The sequence below is a fragment of the Phyllobates terribilis genome, unplaced genomic scaffold (assembly GCF_046119375.1).
Source record: "Phyllobates terribilis strain yellow unplaced genomic scaffold, ASM4611937v1 Scaffold_7__3_contigs__length_470593459, whole genome shotgun sequence".
NCBI lineage: Eukaryota > Metazoa > Chordata > Amphibia > Anura > Dendrobatidae > Phyllobates > Phyllobates terribilis.
In genome coordinates, this window is record NW_027362767.1 from 266,720,731 (window position 1) to 266,740,921 (window position 20,191).

Here is a 20,191-nt window from a genome sequence, read left to right on the forward strand (position 1 = left end):
AGTTAAGCACTAAATCTTTATACTAGTTGTTATTTCCAGCATTGGGAACATTACACACTGTTTTCTAATCCAAAACATGAAGAGAAATTTTGTAATTTTAACTGCTTTCCTTTAATAACAAAATATTAACATTGATAAAAACTGTGATAAAAAATGGTAGTGTCTGCATTTGACTTTACAAACTCACAATATGTACACTTTTTTTGAGGATTTAGCATTCCTGTGAATCACTAACCTAATATTTAGTTGTATACCCACAGTTTTTTAGAACTGCTTCACATTTATGTTGCATAGAGTCAACCAACTTCTGGCACCTGTCACCTGTTATTCCAGCACAGGATGCTTTGACTACATCCCACAGTTTTTTGGCATTTGTTGGTTTTGCCTCAGGAACGGCATTTTTTTTATGTCACCCCACAAGTGTTCTATTGGATTAAGGTCCGGGGATTGGGCTGGCCACTCCATAACCTCAATTTTGTTGGACTGTAACCAAGATTTTGCTTGTCTACTGGTGTGTTTAGGGTCGTTGTCTTGTTGAAACACCCATTTTAAGCATAAGGCAACATGACCTCTTCAAGTATTTTAATATATGCAAACTGGTCCATGATCCCTGGTATGTGATAAATAGGTCTGGCACCATAGTAAGAGAAACATGCCCATATTATGATGCTTGCACCACCATGCTTCACTGTCTTCAGAGTGTACTGTGGCTTGAATGCAGAGGTTGGGGGTCTTCTGACGAACGGTCTGCGGTCCTTGGACTCAAAAAGAACAATTTTACTTTCATCAGTCCACAAAATGTTTCTCCATTCCTCTTTAGGCCAGTTGATGTTTTCTTTGGCAAATTGTATCCGCTTCAGTACATGTCTTTTTTTTAACAGTGGGACTTTGCGGGGATTTCTTGCTAAGAGATTAACTTCACACCGGCGTCTTCTAACTGTCACAGTCCTCACAGGTAACTTGAGACTGTCTGTGATCATCATGGAGCTGATCATTGGCTGAGCCTTTCTGGCTGTTTTTCAATCCATTTGAATGGTAGTCTTCTGTTTTCTTCCACGTCTCTCTGGTTTTGCTTTCCATTTTAAAGCATTGGAGATCATTTTAGCTGAACAGCCGATCATTGTCTGCTCTGCTTTATAAGTTTTACCCTCCCCAATCAACTTTTTAATCAAAGTACGCTGTTCTTCTGAACAGTGTCTCGAACGACCCATATTTCTCAGGCTTTCAAGGAGAAATGCATGTACAACATGTGCTGGCTTCACCCTTAAATAAGGGCCACCTGATTCACACCTGTTTCTTCACAGAATGATTGACCTCACTAATTGAACTCCATACTGCTATTACTTTGAACACTTCCCCTTACTATTAATTATTCAAATACACAGACTCAAAAACCTGCAGATCATGAATGCGAAGTCTGGTGGTTTTCTGAGAATTTACTGCACCAACTGGTAAATTGTTTGACACATGGTAATATAATTTATACCAAAAATAGTGATTAATCTGGTTAGTCATATTGGACTTCTATTATTTTGAACACTACTGTACACTTTACCTTTTCTGAAAGGCCACAGAGGCTGCAACACCATTAAGCAAGAGGTACCATTACACAAACAGCACCATGAAGACCAAGGAGATCTCCAAACAAGTCAAGGACAAAGTTGTTGAGAAGTACAAGTCACAGTTGGTTTATAAAAATAAATATCCCAATCTCTGATGATCCCCGGAGCACCATCAAATCCATTATCACAGGGAAAGAACATGGTACCACAACAAACCTGCCAAGAGAGGGCCATCCACCAAAATTCTCAGCCTGGTCAAGGAGGCCATTAATCAGAAAGGCAGCATAGAGACCAAAGGTAACCCTGAAGGAGCTGCAGAGTTCCCAAGCAGAGACTGTAGTATCTGTCCATATGACCCAAATAAGCCATACACTCCACACACTTATGGAAGAGTGTGTAGAAAAAAAGCATTTACTTACAATTTGTGTAAGGCTCGTTTTGAGTTTGCCAAAAGACGTGGGAGACTCCCCAAATGTATGGAGTAAACGTTATGTTTGGTGCTAAATCAACACAGCTCATAAACCCAAGAACACCATCCCTACAGTGAAACATGGTGGTGGCAAAATCATATTGTGGGGATGTTTTTTGGCAGCAGGGACAGGGAAAATAGTCCATCTTGAGGGGAAGATGGATGCTGCGAAATACAGGGATATTCTTGAGCAAAACCTGTTTCAGTGTGTCAGTGATTTGAGACTGGAATGGAAGTTCTCCTTCCAACAAGACAATGACCCAAAGCATACTGCTAAAGCAACACTCGAGTGGTTTAAGGGGAAACGTGTAAATGTTTTGGAGTCGCCTAGTCAAAGCCCAGACCTTAAGTCTATGTGCCCACGCTGCGGAAATGAAGCAGAAATTTTCTGCATGTCCTCTCCCGGATAAACGCATGCGGAATTCCGCACGTGTTTATTGTGCGTTTAACGCGCGATTTCCACATGCGGAATTGCCTTGCGTTTTTTATTGCACTGCAAAGGCAATTCCACTTGCGAAAACGCAAAACTAATGAACATGCTGCGGATTTTTCCCCGCAGCAAAAACGCTTCTGAAAAATCCGCAGCATGGGCATTGAACTTGCGTAATCACATTGGGGACCATGGGGGGCGGATTACATAGCGTTTCACAAGCGTTTACACTGTGGAAATTCCACAGCATATCCGCTTGAAAAACGCTACGTGGGCACATACCCTAATACAATTGAGAATCTGTGGTCAGACTTGAAGATTGCTGTTCACCAGAGGAAAACATCTAACTTTAAGGAGCTGGAGCAGTTTTGCCTTGAGGAACGGGCAAAAATCCCAGTGATAAGATGTGGAAAGCTCATAGAGACTTATCCAAAGTGACTTGCAGCTGTAAATGCAGTAAAAGGAAATTCTACAAAGTACTGACTTTAGAGGGGTGAATAGTAATGCACATTGAAGTTTTTTAGTTATTTTGCCCTATTTGTTGTTTGCTTCCCACCCAAAAAAGAAAACCAAAAGTTCACAGTTGTAGGTATGTTCTTTAAATGAACTGATGCAAACCCTCAAAAAACAAAAGTGAAATTCCAGGGTGTGAGATAGCAATACAAGAAAAATGCCAAGGGGGTGAATACTTTCACAAGCCACTGTACATTGTAACAAACCCTCAGAAGTGAGAAATCTCAGTATATATTAACAAGAAGTCATTTTGTTACAACCATTCCTGAAGCATCGATTCCACACATATCAGAGGGGTTTGTGCAAATATTTCTGAAAACCACGTTCTTAGGCTGATACAGAATTTCAGCCTTGTATATACGAGGGTCAGTCAATAAGTAATGCCTCCTATTTTTTTTCTCCTTAAATAAGGTAGTTATTTAAATATTCGAATTTGGCACAATTCCTCAAACCTTCTTCTCCAATCCACAGCAAGTCGATGACGACATTCGTGGTGACCGCCGGGTGACTGCAGATGAATTGTGTGGCATTATCTGCCTCAGTAAAGGCAGTGTGATGAAAATGATTGGACAACTGGGATACAGGAAAGTTTGTGCACGGTGGGTCCCAAGAATGCTTTTTACCATGCTGGAATACAGGCCCTTGTTAAACGGTGGACCAAGACTGTGGAAATGGATGGAGATTATAATGAAAAGTGACAAATTAATCGTTAATGTTGTGGTTTTCAACCTATGTAATTGCATTTGAATTTCTTGCCAATTAAAAGGAGAAAGAAAATAGGAGGCATTACTTATTGACTGACCCTCGTATTACATTTTACCGACGGCAAGCAGAGATCTTGAAAAAGGTAATGAATTGAAACACAAATGGGGGTCGTTTAGAAATGACTTTGTGCCAGTTACTTCTATATAAAACATGTTAATTTAAACATGTTCGTGCCCACCATATCTGCAGTAAACTGCCATCCGCTCACCGGTCCAGCTACCACATTATCTGGAGTACGATGCGTATTTGGAGACAGACTCCCTTAAATAAGTTTGTGGCATATCTGATGCGTGCGGCAAAACTTAGATTTTAACTATAATTCATGCCAATTTCTGTAAATTTGTTTGCGCTTCCCAGTAAATCACACTCGCTATTCATCATATTGCGCAATTGTGGTAAAACTGGACCTACGGTTGTTGCCTGTGATTCTGTTAATTTGACTCATTGATGTAGGAAAGTTTTGCAGAAGTAAATTCCCCATGACTTGTGGGTTCATCCAGCCTCAGCACTGCCCCCTCCCAGACATAGGTGCAGTTCATTACTGCAGGAGGCTCAGGTGAGGTTTCTGCAGTGGAGGCTGAGTGATTATAACTTCATCTATATTATTATGAGCACTGTCTGATTATAATGTGATCACATTCCCTGCTATGTATTACATGCACCCCCTGCTAGGAGCTGACAGGAGAATTATAAAGGGGGTGGTAAAACTTATGCAAAGAACAATAAACTTGCTGTGACTGTTATGAAGGCGATGATGAAGTAAGTGATTAGAAGCTACCATACAACTAGCTGGCTAGAAATGGCTGATAACAGAAAGTAATTGTAGTCACCTGTCCTACAGTCACCTCTCCCCAGTGATGGCTGATAACAATTATTAATGCATTATAGTCACCTGTCATAAAGTCGCTTCTTACCAGTAATGGCTGATAACAGAGAGTAAAGCCCCCGTCTCACATAGCGATATCGCTAGCGATATCGCTGCTGAGTCACGGTTTTGGTGACTCACCAGCGACCTCACCAGCGATGTCGCTATGTGTGACACTTTGCAACGATCAGGCCCCTGCTGTGAGGTCGCTGATCGTTGCAAAGTGTCCTGGACCATTTTTTGGTCGTTGGCCTCCCGCTGGCCAGCACACATCGCTGTGTGTGACCAGCGGGACCAACGATCTGGCTGGTAACTATGGTAAACATCGGGTTACTAGGGGCACGCGCGCACTTAGTAACCCGCTGTTTACCATGGATACCACTCTGCTACGGTGCACGGAGGCTCCCGCGCACCGTAGCAGAGTGGTATCCATGGTAAACAGCGGGTTACTAGGGGCACACGCGCACTTAGTAACCCGATGTTTACCATAGTTACCAGCCTGCTTGCAGCAGGCTGGTAACGGGAGCAGGACATCGTGGAACGATTCTTTCCACGATGTCGCTGCTCCCCTGATCGTTGGTGAGCCTGCCTGTTTGACAGCTCACCAGCGACCACATAGCGACGCAGCAACGATCCCTGACAGGTCGCATCGTTGTCGGGATCGTTGCAGCGTCGCTAAGTGTGACGGGGCCCTAATAGATTGTTGTCATCTGTGCTACAGTTACCCTCTCTCTAGCCTGATTTGGCTGATAACAGGGAGTAATAGATTGTAGGTCTTTTTTATTTTATAGAAGAATACACTACATGACACAACAATAATACATTACAGGATATAAAGCATAAGAACAAAACACGACACAAATCACAGAAAATAGAAGCAAAATAAATCAACCAGAAAGGGGAGAAGATTCGACCTACTGAGAAAGAACAAAATCACCATCACCCCAGGAATATATACATAGAGAAGAAATAAATATAATAAAACCTATAAAACCCCCGGCCCAGCTTCATTCATACTACTATATACAATCCCACACAACGCTCACACCGCCCTATATACACATAAAACACCGTCCTATATACAAGATTATATACAATAAAACACTAAACCTAATATACCGTATATACAACCGGGAACTAACACTAACCTACCGGTCCCACTGCCTGACCTTACAGTCACCCCCTTACTGCACCTCATTCACACCACAGCAAAAAAAAAAAAATATATACAAGATAGTGACAAAGTTCAGGATTACTCCGAGCTAGGATCAGGCCCCAAAGTTTTCCCCAGGCGGGGCCTGGACCAGGCCAGATCAGTCCTCTTATCACCGCTGATGAAAACCCCCCAAAATCCCCCACCCAACCTAACTAAAACCCCCTATTATACATTATATACAATCAGGAGTGAATTAAGAGTAGCCAGGGCCCCGGGCAGTTTAGAAAGTGTGCCCCCCCCCCCCCGGTACCCGATGTATCACGTGACATGTCACATGACCTCCTTTGATAGATCATGTGATAGTTCATGTGAGCAACACACAGATGTTCTGATCACATCTATAGACAGAGAATGACGAAAAAAAAATTCCATTATGTACAGCACTATATATAATAGAGCAGGGGTGGGAGATTAATGTTCCCGAGGGGCCACATGAGAGACCGTGACTGTTGTGGAGGCCGAATCAATAGGCTGAAATTAATTCTGCTTAATATTAATATTAATCAAATAATTAAAAAAAAATTATATTAATTGTATGATTTAATATTGATCAGAATTAAGTATGCTGACATCCCTCTATATACAGTATGAGCCTGCACATAGCTCCCTAGATACAGTATGAGCCCCCGCATATCTCCCTAGATACAGTATGAGCCCCCGCATAGCTCCCTAGATACAGTATGAGCCCCAGCATAGCACTGTTCACACAGTATAAGCCCACACACAACCCCCTACATACAGTATGAGCCCACACACTGCCACCTACATACAGTATGAGCTCTTACATAGCCCCTAGATATAATATGAGCCCCCACATAGCCTCCCAGATACAGTATGAGCCCACGCATAGCCTCCCAGATATAGTGAGCCCCCACATAGCCCCTCTATATACAGTATGAGCTCCCACATAACTCCCTATGCACAGTATGAGTTCCCACATAGCCTCTTATATACAGAATGAGCCCCCACATAGCCTCCTATATATAAAATGAGCCCCCACATAGCCTCCTATATACAGTATGAGCCATGCATAGCTCCCTAGATACAGTATGAGCCCCCATATAGACTCCAATACACAGTGTGAGCCCCCACATAGCCTCCTATATACAGTATGACCCCCGCATAGCTCCCTAGACCCTAGATACAGTATGAGCCCCAGCGTAACCTTGTACATATAGTATGCGCCCACACACAGCAGTATGAGCCCCCGCAGAGCCCTGTACATACAGTATGAGCCCACACACTGCCACCCACATACAGTATGAGCCCCTACATAGCTACTTAGATAAAATATTAGCCAGATCATAGCTTCCTATATACAGTTTGAGCCCTGATATAGCCTATGTACAATAGGAGCATGCACATACCTCCCTATATACAATATGAACCTGCACATACCTCCCTATATACTGTATGAGCCCTCACATAGCTTCCTATATACAGTATGAGCCCGCACATAGCCCCCTATATACAGTATGAGCCCACACATAACTCCCCATATACAGTATGAGCCCACACATAGCTCCCTATATACAGTATGAGCGCGCACATAGCTCCCTATATACAGTATGAGCCCACACATAGCTCCCTTCTCTGATCGACTGTCGGTTCCACAGCCAGCTCAGAGAACGGCTGAATCCCTCTCTGGGGGCGGCAAAATGCAGCTGCCTGTGAGACACCTCTGACCACCACATGAGGTGGCCAAAAGGCACCCCCTGACGGCTGTACCCCGGTCACCTGCCCCTCCTCTTCCCCTAGGTACGGCCCTATACAGTCTATATGATAATACATGACTGGTATCTATAATATAATCGGAGATGTGTCCGTCCGAAACCTCTATAGACTATGCACGCAATGTGCCTGCGCTGTCTGGCCAGAGACAGAAGAGCACATCTGACATTACAGGTGAGAGGCAGGAGGACGAGGATAAAGGATTGTGATGCCGGAGATCACGGGGTGCGTAAGCACTGACCGCATACTGCCATCTTCGGTGCCATTAGGACACATACCTTGTTCTCTGGTGAGGTTGAAGTAGTGTGGTGTCGTAGTTCATGCATGCGCAGGTGCGAACTCCGGCGCCACACTCCTCCAGCCAGTTCGAGGATGCGCTGCAAGGGAGAGGGGAAAAGGCGAGTAGGAGTGTTTTTTTGGGGGGTTTTAAATGGATGGAAGAACAGCAGAACAGGCAGGATGGGGAAGCATATACCAGGATGGGGGAATATATACCAGCAGGGCTGTGGAGTCGGAGTCTTAGAGTAGGTGCCCATTTTAGTGGAGTCGGAGTCGGTATAAAATGGACCGACTCCTAAAATATATAATAAATTGGGTACAGTAGTTCAGTGCAGTTTGTGGGGAATATTTTTTCATAAGAATTTGGGAAAGTTATGAAATGTCCTATAAATGTCTGTCCTATTCCTGATCTAAGGGTCTAGACTTTTAGCTGAGATGAATCTGTGCTACAGTAAATTTATCACTTAAACATGAGCCGAGTATGAGGGAGTCGGAGTCGGTGTCATGGAAATTGAGGAGTCGGAGTCAGCGGTTTGGCTTACCGACTCCACAGCTCTGTATACCAGGATGGGAGAGCATATCCCAGGATGGGGGGGACTGGGAGCATGTACCAGAATGGGGAAATAGGATGGTGGAGCATATACCAGGATGGGGGAGCATTTGGTTTTAGTCATGGGGTCTGGCCCGGCGCCGGTTCAGTCATTACTTTGAGTATACAGAGCAACCGCTGTAATCCTGGCCCTGACTGACAGCCGGCCTCAATGTAGAGCCAGTGTCAGTCAGGGCCGGGGGCTCGGTTACAGTGGACGCTCTGTATACTCAGAGCGGTGACCGAACCGGCACTGTCCCCATGACTGAAACCGAATGCTGGTGAGGAGAATAAAGTTCATTTTCTCCTCACTGCACTCAGCTGCTGGGAAGTATAATAACGCTTTTAACCTGCAGGTTAATAGCGTTATTTCGGATGAAAGGATCCCTTTAATTTTGTAGCACAATACTTCAATGAAATGGTGCCGGAGTCAGTGCATGCACATACCACGCTATCCGGCGTCATTTTATTGAAGACACTGTATATGAGAATTCGCAGACACAGTGTCTTAAAAAAAAAAAAAAATGGCCCAAAAAATGTACCACTAAAAATGCTCGTGACCCAGGTGTAGAACGAGTTAAATAGCTAGTATGATATACTGTGATACAGACATTAGATGTTATATACTATACACATTGTTATATCCCATCTGATGTCTGTGCCACAGTATACCACACACTAATCTGTATACTGGATGTGACATTTTGTACAGGGATATACACTTTACTGATCAGACCTGGACCTGCACACAGGACCTCACACATTATACTGTATATGGAGCAGTATAGTATGTGATGTCCTGTAGGTTCAGGGTTGATCAGTCAGTGTAGGATCCTGTATGCGATGTCTGTGGTCGCTCTGCAGGGGCTCAGTGTGATTTATTGCAGGACTGGTGATGCTGGAGCTGATGACCCAGAGTGACCTGATCTGCAGCAAAGGTCAAAGTCCTGCAATAACTTATACATAGCCCCAACAGAGCGGCTGCTGAACTGACACTATGGAATCTTATGCAAACTTATCAGGAGGAGAGCAGCATCCTGCAGCCCCCTGCACCAGCTCCTCTCCGGCAGGATGATGCAGCTCCAGGCGCTGCTGTGTTACGTCAGTCCTGGAGACGCAGCACACAGCGTGCAGGGGGCGTGTCTTCCTCCCTGTGATGTGGCCGCCTGGCCAGCGTCAGGTACTGTGTGGTCCCCCTGCCAAACCTGCCCCATCCTCCGCACAAAACATTATAATGAGGGCAATCTGGCCATGGGCCCCTTGGGCCCCGGGCGGCAGCCCTGATTGCCCTCATTATAATCCGCCTATGTATACAATATATACAGAAACCAACATCACAGAACACAACCTACATACTCACCATCCAAGGCTCAAGTTCGATGCCTGCAAACCTTCTATTCAGGAGACAGAAATACAAAACAAAAATCTAGGGTGGAAGGACATCAGCCCACCACCAGGATATAGGAGTACTACCGGACTAAGGCACCCTGAAGGAAAAGCCCCTCCAGAGACGGGCCGCCCTCCGGGCACCCAGTCTTTCATACTCCAGAGAACGTACCTTCACCAGGTCACCTAAGATGTTCCTGCGTCGAGACTAAAACTCGTGCGTTCCACGTGAAATACCTGACCACTGCGCTTACTATGAATAAAGTGGTTCGGTCCCTTCTCCCAAGATCTCCGAACGTTCCATAGACCCACTCGGCATAGGACAGAGTAGCCAGCCGCGGCCAACCAATGGAAGCCCCCACCCTGTTGTACACCTCTGTATTAAAGGGACAATGAAGCAGGAAGTGCTCCATGCTTTCCAGCACGTTAGCACAAGCCTCATGGGGCAATTCCTGTCCTCAGAGCTCCTGTACTTCAAATTAACCCTCACATACAGCTTACCTTGGAAGCAGCGCAAAGTCAACACCCAGTACTTCTTGGGGATCCTGCTAGAATTTAACAAACTCAACCCAACCTCCAGATCCCGACTTGGGCAGTCTTTGAGGACCAATGGACTCCGAAAATGAGAAAGCAAGATCCTCATATCGAGGAGTTTCCACGGGACGGACCTCACCTCCCACATTCCCAGACCCCACCTGCGGATCATTTTCACAACCGGGGTAACGTAAGCCGGGAGATGACCGTGTGGTGTGCGAAGATCCTTCAATCTTCCCCCTGGCTCCCATTCCTGGAAGAAAGGCTGAAACCATCCCTTGCAGGAGAATACCCACGGTGGAGCCCTCTCTTTCCAGAGGTTTGCAACGTTCACTTTCAAGAAGGTGTTCACTAGGAACACCACGGGGTTCACCATATTCAAACCCCCTAGTCTCCTCATGCGGTAAGTGACCTCCCGCTTGACTAGGTTCAGTCTGTTCCCCCATAACATCTGGAAGAACAGACTCTAGACCCGTGTCCAGAGAGGCTCTGGCAAGACACAGACGCTGCCCAGGTAGATTAGCAAGGGGAGCAGGAAAGCTTTGCACAGGCCAACCCTTTCCCTCAGGGTCAAAGACCAACCCTTCCATTGGTCCACTCTTTGGGCGACACCTTTAATTCTGCCTTCCCAGTTTTTCGTGGGGTAATCACCCTGGCTGAATTCGATGCCCAGGACTTTGGCATGTTCTTGGGGTTCGGGGAGGGTGTCCGGAAGATGAAACCCGGGATCTCCGCCTCCCAGCCAAAGACTCTCCCACTTATCCTGGTTGACCTTGGACCCGGATGCCTCCGAGTAGCGCTCCACTTCTGACATCACCACCACTGCCCCCTCTTGCGAAGAAACAAAGATGGTGACATTGTCCACGTAGGCCACCACCCTCAGGATAGCCTCCGGCGCCACCCCGCCCATCCGCACCCCCGCTAACGGTCCACAATCTATCTTTCTGAGGAAGGGATCAATTGCAAACGCGTAAAGCAAAGGGCTAAGAGGATAGCCCTGACAGACACCGGATCCTACCCCGAAAGGTTGTCCAATCCACCCATTTACCAGAGGGAAAGTCTCAGCCCCTGCATACAAGGTCTTAAGCCAGTCCACAAATCCTCCAGGCAGACCATACCTCAAAAGAGTGGACCAGAGGTACTCGTGGTTAACCCGATCAAAGGCTTTTCCCTGATCCAGGGTCAGCAAGAACCCCTTCCAAAGGCCCGCCCTGCCTTGCTCCACGGCCTCTCGGACACCTAGAACAGCACTAAAAGTGCTACGGCCAGGAACGCAACAGTGCTGAACCTCCGAAAGGAGCCGGGGTGCAAACTTCACCAGCCTGTTGAAAAGTATCTTAGCCAAAATCTTCCTGTCCACATTGAGAAGTGCTATGGGACGCCAGTTCTCAATGCGTGACGGATCCTTACCCTTTGACAAAATGATCAAAGCTGACCTCCTTAATGATCTCGGCAGAGTGCCCGAGGAGAGACACTCGTTAAACACCTGAGTCAAGAGGGGGACCAAAGAGTCCCTAAAGGTCCTAAAGAACTCGGATGTTAAGCCATCCGGACCTGGTGACTTTTTGGGCCTAAGCCCATCGATCGCCAGTCTCACTTCCTCTTCTTTGATCGCTTCTGCCAAACCGCCCAGCGAGAGGTCAGCCCCTGGCTCAGGAACAGATTCAGCCAGGAAAACCGACATCCCATCACGATCCAGCTCCCTCCTTCCCAAGAGGTGCGAGTAGTAGGAACTGACGACCTCCAAGATCCCTGATCTGGACCTTCTCAGGGACCCCGTACTGTCCACCAGCCCCGTCACTATCTTACTATTCACTGACATCTTACAGTTTCTGTAAGGGTCGGGCGAGCAGTACTTCCCGTAGTCCCTCTCGAAAACCAAAGATGCGTGCCTATCGTACTGACACCTCTTCAGCAAGGACTTCACTCTGGAGATCTCCTCACGGCTACCTCCAGTCGAGACAAGATGCTCGAGTTTCCTCCTCAGGCTCTGATACAGGCAATCCCTGTTCAGGCTTCTGAGGTTCGAGAGCTGCCGGAAGAATCTCGCCACCCGATGTTTGAACATCTCCCACCACTCCGACTTAGTGTTACTTAGGCCCAGCAATGGTACCTGGCTCTGAAGGAATTCCTCAAAAGACCGTCTTACAGCTTCTTCCTCAAGGAGTGACGAATTCAGCTTCCAATAACCTCTTCCCATCCAAGGAGTCTCTGTAACGTTCAGAGAAAACATAATCAAACAGTGATCGGAGAACTCCACCTCCACAACCGACAACGGTGAAGAGACGGCCTCCTCCTTCAAATAAAACCTGTCTAGCCTAGACCTGCACTGACTACCTCTAAAAAAGGTGAATCCCGTGTCGCCCGGGTTGTGCCGGATGTGGACATCCACCAGGCGAGCCTCACTCACTATCCTGTTTAACGCGACGCAGTCATAAGCCAGCTGGTCTCCGGAACCTCCTCTATCACAGGATCTCGTGACGTTGTTGAAATCCCCTCCGAAGACCACCTGCCGACTCGAAAATAAAAAAGGTTTGATCTTCAGGAAGAGACATTTGCGGTCCCACTTGGACTGGGGACCGTAGATGTTAATGAGCCGAAGCTCTTGTCCCCCCATGGAGACATCTAGGATCAAGCATCTCCCCATTTCTAATTCAATCACTCGTCTGCATTCAACCGCTGCGGTCTTAAAAAGGACCGCCACCCCGCTATACGGCTCGGCCGCTAGAGACCAGTAGGAGGGTCCATGCCTCCACTCCCGCCTTGCTTTATGCAAGGTTGATATATCGGTCAACCTGGTCTCCTGCAAAAACAAAATGTCGGCATCAAGTTGGCCGAGAAAATGAAAGGCCGTGTACCTTGCCGCATCTGACTTTATGCTGCAAACGTTAATAGTTGCCAGCGTCAACGGGGTGGGTGCCGCCATCATGATTGATTGAATTAGATAGCCTTTTTCTTCCCACCACTGACAGTCCCAACCTCTTCCTCCAATAACGACAGGTTTTTAGTGCGCTTAAGACAAACAGACTCGTCCATTCTCTCCTTACATACATTCTTGGCCTTGTCTGGTGGTCCTGGGTTAGTCGTCCCCCCAGAGGGCTTTGTATTTGCCCCCCGAGAGGAAGACCCAGCCATCTCCTGAGCCCCAACCACCTTGTCCGCAACCTCCGGCCCCGGGTCCCCACTTCCCCCCTCCAGAGAGAGGTCCTGGAGAGCCCCGAACCGGTTGGAGAGATCCACCAGAGGGGGGGCGGCTGAACCCTCCAATGGCGCCTGGATCACGGCCAGAGAGTTAGAGGGGTCGCACTCCAAAGAGGCAGCTCGAGACCTGGTCCCCCTCCTACCTCTGGCCGTTTTCCTGTTACCCTTTTTCTTTTTCTGTGACCACTCCCCCTCTCCCTCATCTAGACTGTCACCAGAAGAGGGTTCCTGGGAAGACGTGGCGTCCTCTCGCTCTTCCCTTTCAAGTCTCTTGACCTCCTCGCTCAATTCGCTGTCTTTAGGATCCTCAGCTGCAAGTGAAGTACCTGGGTCAGAGTTTAGGGACATTACTCCCTGCCCCCTGTCCCCATGGCGCTGCTCCTGCCGCCTGATGTTGGATGGCAGCAACTTGCTCCTCAGCGGATCCCTGCCTCCCCCGCCTCTGCTGGTCCCTTCACCGGCAAGATTAGTCCCGGCTTTCGCCTGTCCCGCACTCGCCGCTTTCAGGACCACATTGGCGAAGGAACGCGGACAGCGACTGAACGGGTGACCGAGGTCACCACACAACTTACACCTAATCCTGCGACAGGCAGCAGCAACATGACCGAGGTCCCCACACAGTGCGCATTTCTGGGTGGCACACTGCGCACTGAAGTGTGTGGGGCTACCGCACCTGTGACAGACCTTAGGCTGCCCCCGGTAGAAAATCAAGATCCTATCCCTCCCCAAAAAGGTTGAGATGGGGATATGGGTAACAGTGTTTCCCGAAACCTTCAATTTCACCATGAAGGTCCAGGCCCCTGACCAGATACCATGGTCATCCAGATTCTTTTCGGGAATATTGGTGACCTCTCCGTATCGACTCACCCAGGTGGTAATGTCCATACAGGAAAGCGACTCGTTACTAGTCAAAACGGTCACTTTCCTGACTGAATCTTGGCGGGTTATTGCCAGGGGAAAGAGACCATGCCATTCGGGGTGACTCCGAGCCAGCTCATGGCGAGACCAGAAAAGCTCAAGGCCCTCCGTTCTCACGAAGCTGACATCGAAGTAGGAGGTCCCGTAGGGATGGATCAAGGCAAAGATGTCATATGCCGCAAAGCCCATCCCCAGCAGGAGCTCAACCACCTTCGACCTATCAGGACAGGCATCCTTGCTTACCCACTGGAGACGAACCACGTTCCTACGGTTACTCCCCTGCCCCGTTGTCAGCAGAGACCAGACAGTCTCTGCCCCTCTATCTCGGAAGGCTGAAAGACCATGTCTCTCTATCCAGAAAGACAGATCAACCTCCCTCCCCTCTACAGTGATGGAACTCTCCCCTCTCCTCAGGGCGTCCAGGAGCTGCTGTTGCAAGTCACCATCCCCAGGGCCACCAGACGAGGGCGCACTACTACCCCCAGCACTGACAGCTCCTGAATAGCTTTGGGCTGAAGCCCCAGCCAATGCTGGAGGGGCAGCGGGACCATCGCCTACTTCCCCCCCACCAACACCAATGCTGCTCCCACCATTCACTCCACTACTACTACCACCATTCGCAGGACCACCACTCCCATCATTCACTCCACTACTTCTCCCACCATTTGCTACACCATTACTCCCACCATTCATTCCACCACTACCCCCACCATTTGCTACACCACTACTCCCACCATTCATTCCACCACTACCCCCACCATTTGCTGCATCATCATTCACTGCACCACTACTTCCACCATTCCTACTACTCTCACCATCTGCTCCACCATTACTCCCACCATCTGCTCCACCATTACTCCCATCATTCACTGCACCACTACTTCCATTCCCTTTACTTGTCACCCCATTACCTCTGCTGTTCTCTGCACCTTCCACAGTCACCTCCATTCCTTCCTCCCTTGTGTCTGGTGTCTCTGCACTCACACCTGCTGGGCCGGGGGAGGGGAGCACTCCCAGAGACTCCTTTCCCTGCAGCACCACACCCGTTTTCTTTTGGTTGCTGCTGGCTTTCTGCAGGTCGTCTCCTGGAGCGCCCCGCCCCCCTCCTGCAGCATTTTGTTCCTTGTGCTGGGCAGACTGTTTGTTGGGCACCGCTGCCCGCCCTGCACCCACAGATTTTGGGGCCTTACTGTCCTTTTTGGGCGCTGGGGCACACTGCCCCCCTGTCGCAGCAGTGCGCCCAGTATTCTTGGCGGATGTTTTTTTCACATCCCTCCCGGCCTCCCTGGCCCCGGTGATAACCGGCTTAGCCGCAGAGGGCAGGGAGGGAAACTCCACAGAACTCCCTATGTCCGGCGCTGTGAGTACCTCCACAGCCTCGCCCCCTGCACTGTTCCCCGCACAGATGGCAGCATCGCCGGACGTCCTTCTCCTCTCCCCACCTTGCCTCTGGCTCGAGCCCACTGCAGAGCCCGTGCCTTTAGGATTGGTGGGGTTTACACAGGAGGTGGCAGGCGCAACATCAGACATTGGTACATACTTGTAACTCACCACCTCCTGTGCGGCTCCTCCGGTCTTCTTCCTCCTCTTTTTTTTCTCCTCCACTGGATCGTCCTCCCCGAAGGAAAACCGCGTCAGGTCCACTGGAGACTCCAGCAGTCGGATTTCCCTCAGCAGTCCTCCTTCCTCTTCCTCCCCCGACACTCCAGCCTCTGCTCTGGGAGTCCTCTGCCCTGCAGGGAGACCACTGGAACTCCGGCTCTGCCCCTCACTGGCTCCAGGACCTGGGACTCCAGTCACCTCTTCATCCTCCTCCTCCTCTTCACTAAGGACGCCGGCTGGCGGTTCTCCTGAGGTGTTTAACCCCTTCATTTCTGAGAACCGCCGCTGGTTCTTAAACCTCTCCAGGAAGGGACCTGCACTTTTCTCAATCCCCTCCCGGAGGAGCACTAACCTGACCACCTCGTCTCTGAGGGCTTTAAACCTCTGGGAGGTCGCGGGTCTCTCCTTGTTGGACGCCCGGGTGTTCAGGATCCGGGCCTCCCGCAGCTCCTCTTTCAGCTGGGTTAGTGCTTTGCCGGCGTCCTCGTATTCTCGTAGCATGGCGACCACTCAGGAGGAGAAGGAACTTGTGGACTCGCTGGAGCTCATCTCCCCCCAGGATCTTGCTGGACTCTTGTTCCTGGGGCCTGGGGTGCCCCGGTCTCCCTCTCTGGGCGGGCGATGAACCGTCTTGGGGTTGGAGTAGGTGGGTATGTTTTTCTTCACCCTACAGGATCTCCTCACTCCCTCCTGGGCCGGTTGTTGTGTCTCCTTGTCCCCCGCCGGCATAGACCGGGGGATAGGAGGCTGGGAAGCCATGCCGACCTCCCAGTAAGCCAGCCTCTCCCTGGGGAGAAGAGAGGCAGACTACGACCCTCCTCCTGGAAGTCCTGGAGCTCAGGAGGCAGGTGCTACTCTCAGCAGGGAGAAACTGATTGTAGTCACCTGTCCTACAGTCGCCTCCCCCAGTAATGGCTGATACCAGGGAGTAATAGATTGTAGTCACTTGTCCTACAGTTACCCTCTCCCCAGCCTGATTTGGCTGATAAAAGTAAACACTAGTTCACCTGTAGTAGTTAAGATGGGCTTTGTTTTTTTGCCCCTCAATTATTATTGTAGTTAATTGCTTTATGTCACCAGAGTCTGGGATCAGCCATTACTAGAAGCTTCATACCTGTAACCTCCCACAAATGGTCATTTTTTAACATATTTGCCTAGGTCCGTTCTGTGGGACAGTCCCATGTAAATTGTGGTGGGTAGGAGGCCTAATGAATAAGTAAACCCTCATGAGCAATGGAAGTTGTTACATGAGACTGTGTTACTATTTCTCCCTGATTGTGACTCAGTGCTTCTTTTTATAAACACACACACACAATAAGTGGGATCCAATGCTCACCACCAGAGGGGGCCATTGAGTTCAATTAGGCAAACAAGAGCCCAAAATATGAAACTGTGGCCTCGGAGGTATCTACGTTTTTGTTGTGAAGCTTGTGTCTGATTGTAGTAGTGAGTATGTACAATATATGATTAGGGCTGGTTCCATCACCGGGTGGACTCTGGAAAGTGCTGGGGCACATGGTCCATTGGGGGCCCACTATGTCCATGCTGCAACTTACGACATCCACCGTGACTGGAAGTGACACCTTCCCCCTATCATAACCTCTTAAATACAGTGGTCTTGATTGTTAGCAGCAGTAAACTGCAGTGATCAGAGCTAGATCCAATCACCGCAGATATAGATGGTAATTTCACTGCAATGTTACCGTACTGCAGTCAATTATACAAGTGATCGAAGTTACAGTAAGTCCCCTAGGGGGACCAATGAAAAATGTGCAAAAAATACATATGTTAAAAATATATAAAAGCAGAGATCGCCGACCTTTTCAGGGTACTTGAAAACTTACCAAGTGTTTTTTCTTTTTTTGTTGGGGGGGGGGTTAATCGCTCCTGTTCAAGCTATTACAATATTAATATTTATCTCATAGGATGAACTCCAAAATTAAGAAAAAAAACTAACATGGGTCGAAGTGGCAGAATCGCTGTTATTTAGTTTATGTAGTCTCTTCGTTTCCCAAAGGAATGGAATAAAAAGAGATCAGAAAGTCGTGCGGACCCCACAATAGTGAAGAAAAGACTGTAGCTCGTGCTGCAAAAATAATAAGAGCTGATACAATGTCGAAAAATAACTACGGTAATGGCTCTTAGAATTCAAGAGGGAAAAATCAGAAGTGAACTGGAGCCACTGGGACCAACCCTGTATACTGCGTACATATGTGTGTATAGCACTCATTACTATGTTTTACATCTGTGCTGTCCAGGTCTGTAATGCGGGGGCCATATTGTACCTCCATGTCCCTCCGATTTCAGACATTAGCTGATTGGAGAAACGTATTAGATACACAGAGGCGGTGCTCGTTACTGTGTGTCGGGGCATTCTCTTACGCCTCGACTATTGGACATGACCAGAACATGTCTCTCATTTCTGGATGTAAACAATGGCGGTGTATTTAGGCAGGACGATGGGGTACGTGGTGCGTGTTTTACTGTGACTTGCCGCACTTTCCAACGTGTTTCTGAAATAAAAACCATGTGGCCGAACTCTGAGGAATTGGGCTGTATTAACTCAAAGGCTAAGTGCCCACGATGCAGAAATGCTGCAGATTTTTTACGCTTCTCCCTGGCAGGAAAAACACATGCGGATTTTACATGCATTTTTCCTGCCAGGTAGAAGCGTTTGTCAAGTGTTCTTCACATGCATTTCCGCATGCGGGTTATCAAGCGCTTTTCCAAGCGATTTTAGCATCACTTGGAAAAGTGCTTGACAACTTGGTCACACTATATAAATCCATAGTTAAAAATAATAATAAAAATGGTAAAAAATAATAATAAAAAATTATACTCACCTTCTGATGGTTCCCGGTCTGTTCTCCGCTGTGTCCGGTGTCTTCGGCGGCTCGCGGTGGTGTGAAAGGAACTTCCATGACGTCATTTAGTCATGTGACAGGTCACGCGACCGCCGACGTCAACGATCGCGTGACCTGTCACATGACTAAATGACGTCATAGAAGGTCCTTTTAGACCATCACGAGCCGCCGGGGAGCCAGGACGCACAGTACAGAAGACCGCAGGCCATCAGAAGGTGAGTATAATGTATATTTTTTATTTTAATTTTTTTTTTCACAGGTTCTATGGTACCCGGGTCTGGAGGAGAGTCTCCTGTCCTCCACACCCGGGTACCATCTGCACATTGAATCGCTTAAAATCCGCATGTGCACATGTAGTGATGCGGATATTAAGTGTTCCAATGCAAGTCAATGGTGGCAATTAGGCTGTGTGTCTGCAAAATTAATGGACATGCTGCGGATTTTTCCGCAATGATAATCCACAGCGGAAATTTCCGCAGCATGTGCACAGCACATGGGGATTATCATGGGGAACCATGGGGCACAGATTACCAAGCGTTTTTTAAGCATTTTCGCTGCGGAAATTCCGAGGCAAAAACTCTTGAAAAACGCACAGTGGGCACGCAGCCTTAATGGCCGTAAGTAGCTGCTTTTACTGTAGTTTGGTGACGAGTTGCTGTTATGTGTCATAAATTATGGCAAATAGAAGCACGAGGTGTATATACACAGAGCACTCCTTTCATTTTTACAGTGCTGGTCAGAAAATGGAAGCTGTGCTATGATTGGTTGTTATGGGCAACTGCTGTACTCCTGTCCTGCACTAAATGGTATAGAGCAGGCCCAGAGATGGATGGAGCTGTAGTACAGGGACAAGATAGAATGGGAGTTTTGTCACCTGTGTCTTTCTTTTCAACACTTTTCAACACTGCAGTGACACAAGAACATAAAATGTGATGGAATATTTATTGACGACCACGTCAACGTATTCCGTTGTTTCTAAAAGATCAAGTGGGTGTGGCTAAGAAGGCATAACATTGCACCACACGCATGCAATGTGATTTTAACATTAGCTTTTACATAGAGTGATTCTGTATGTCATTTAAAGATTGCATTCAAAGTAAATATTTTTCAATACATATAGATAGATATATGTCAGTTAGATATATAATCATTGCTTTGCATGTGTAGCTTACTGTACTTGGAATTTAATTAATTAATTGATTAATTAATTAAAGAAAAAAAATGGCCTGGGTTCCCCCAAAATTTTAATAACCAGCTGAGGGAAAGT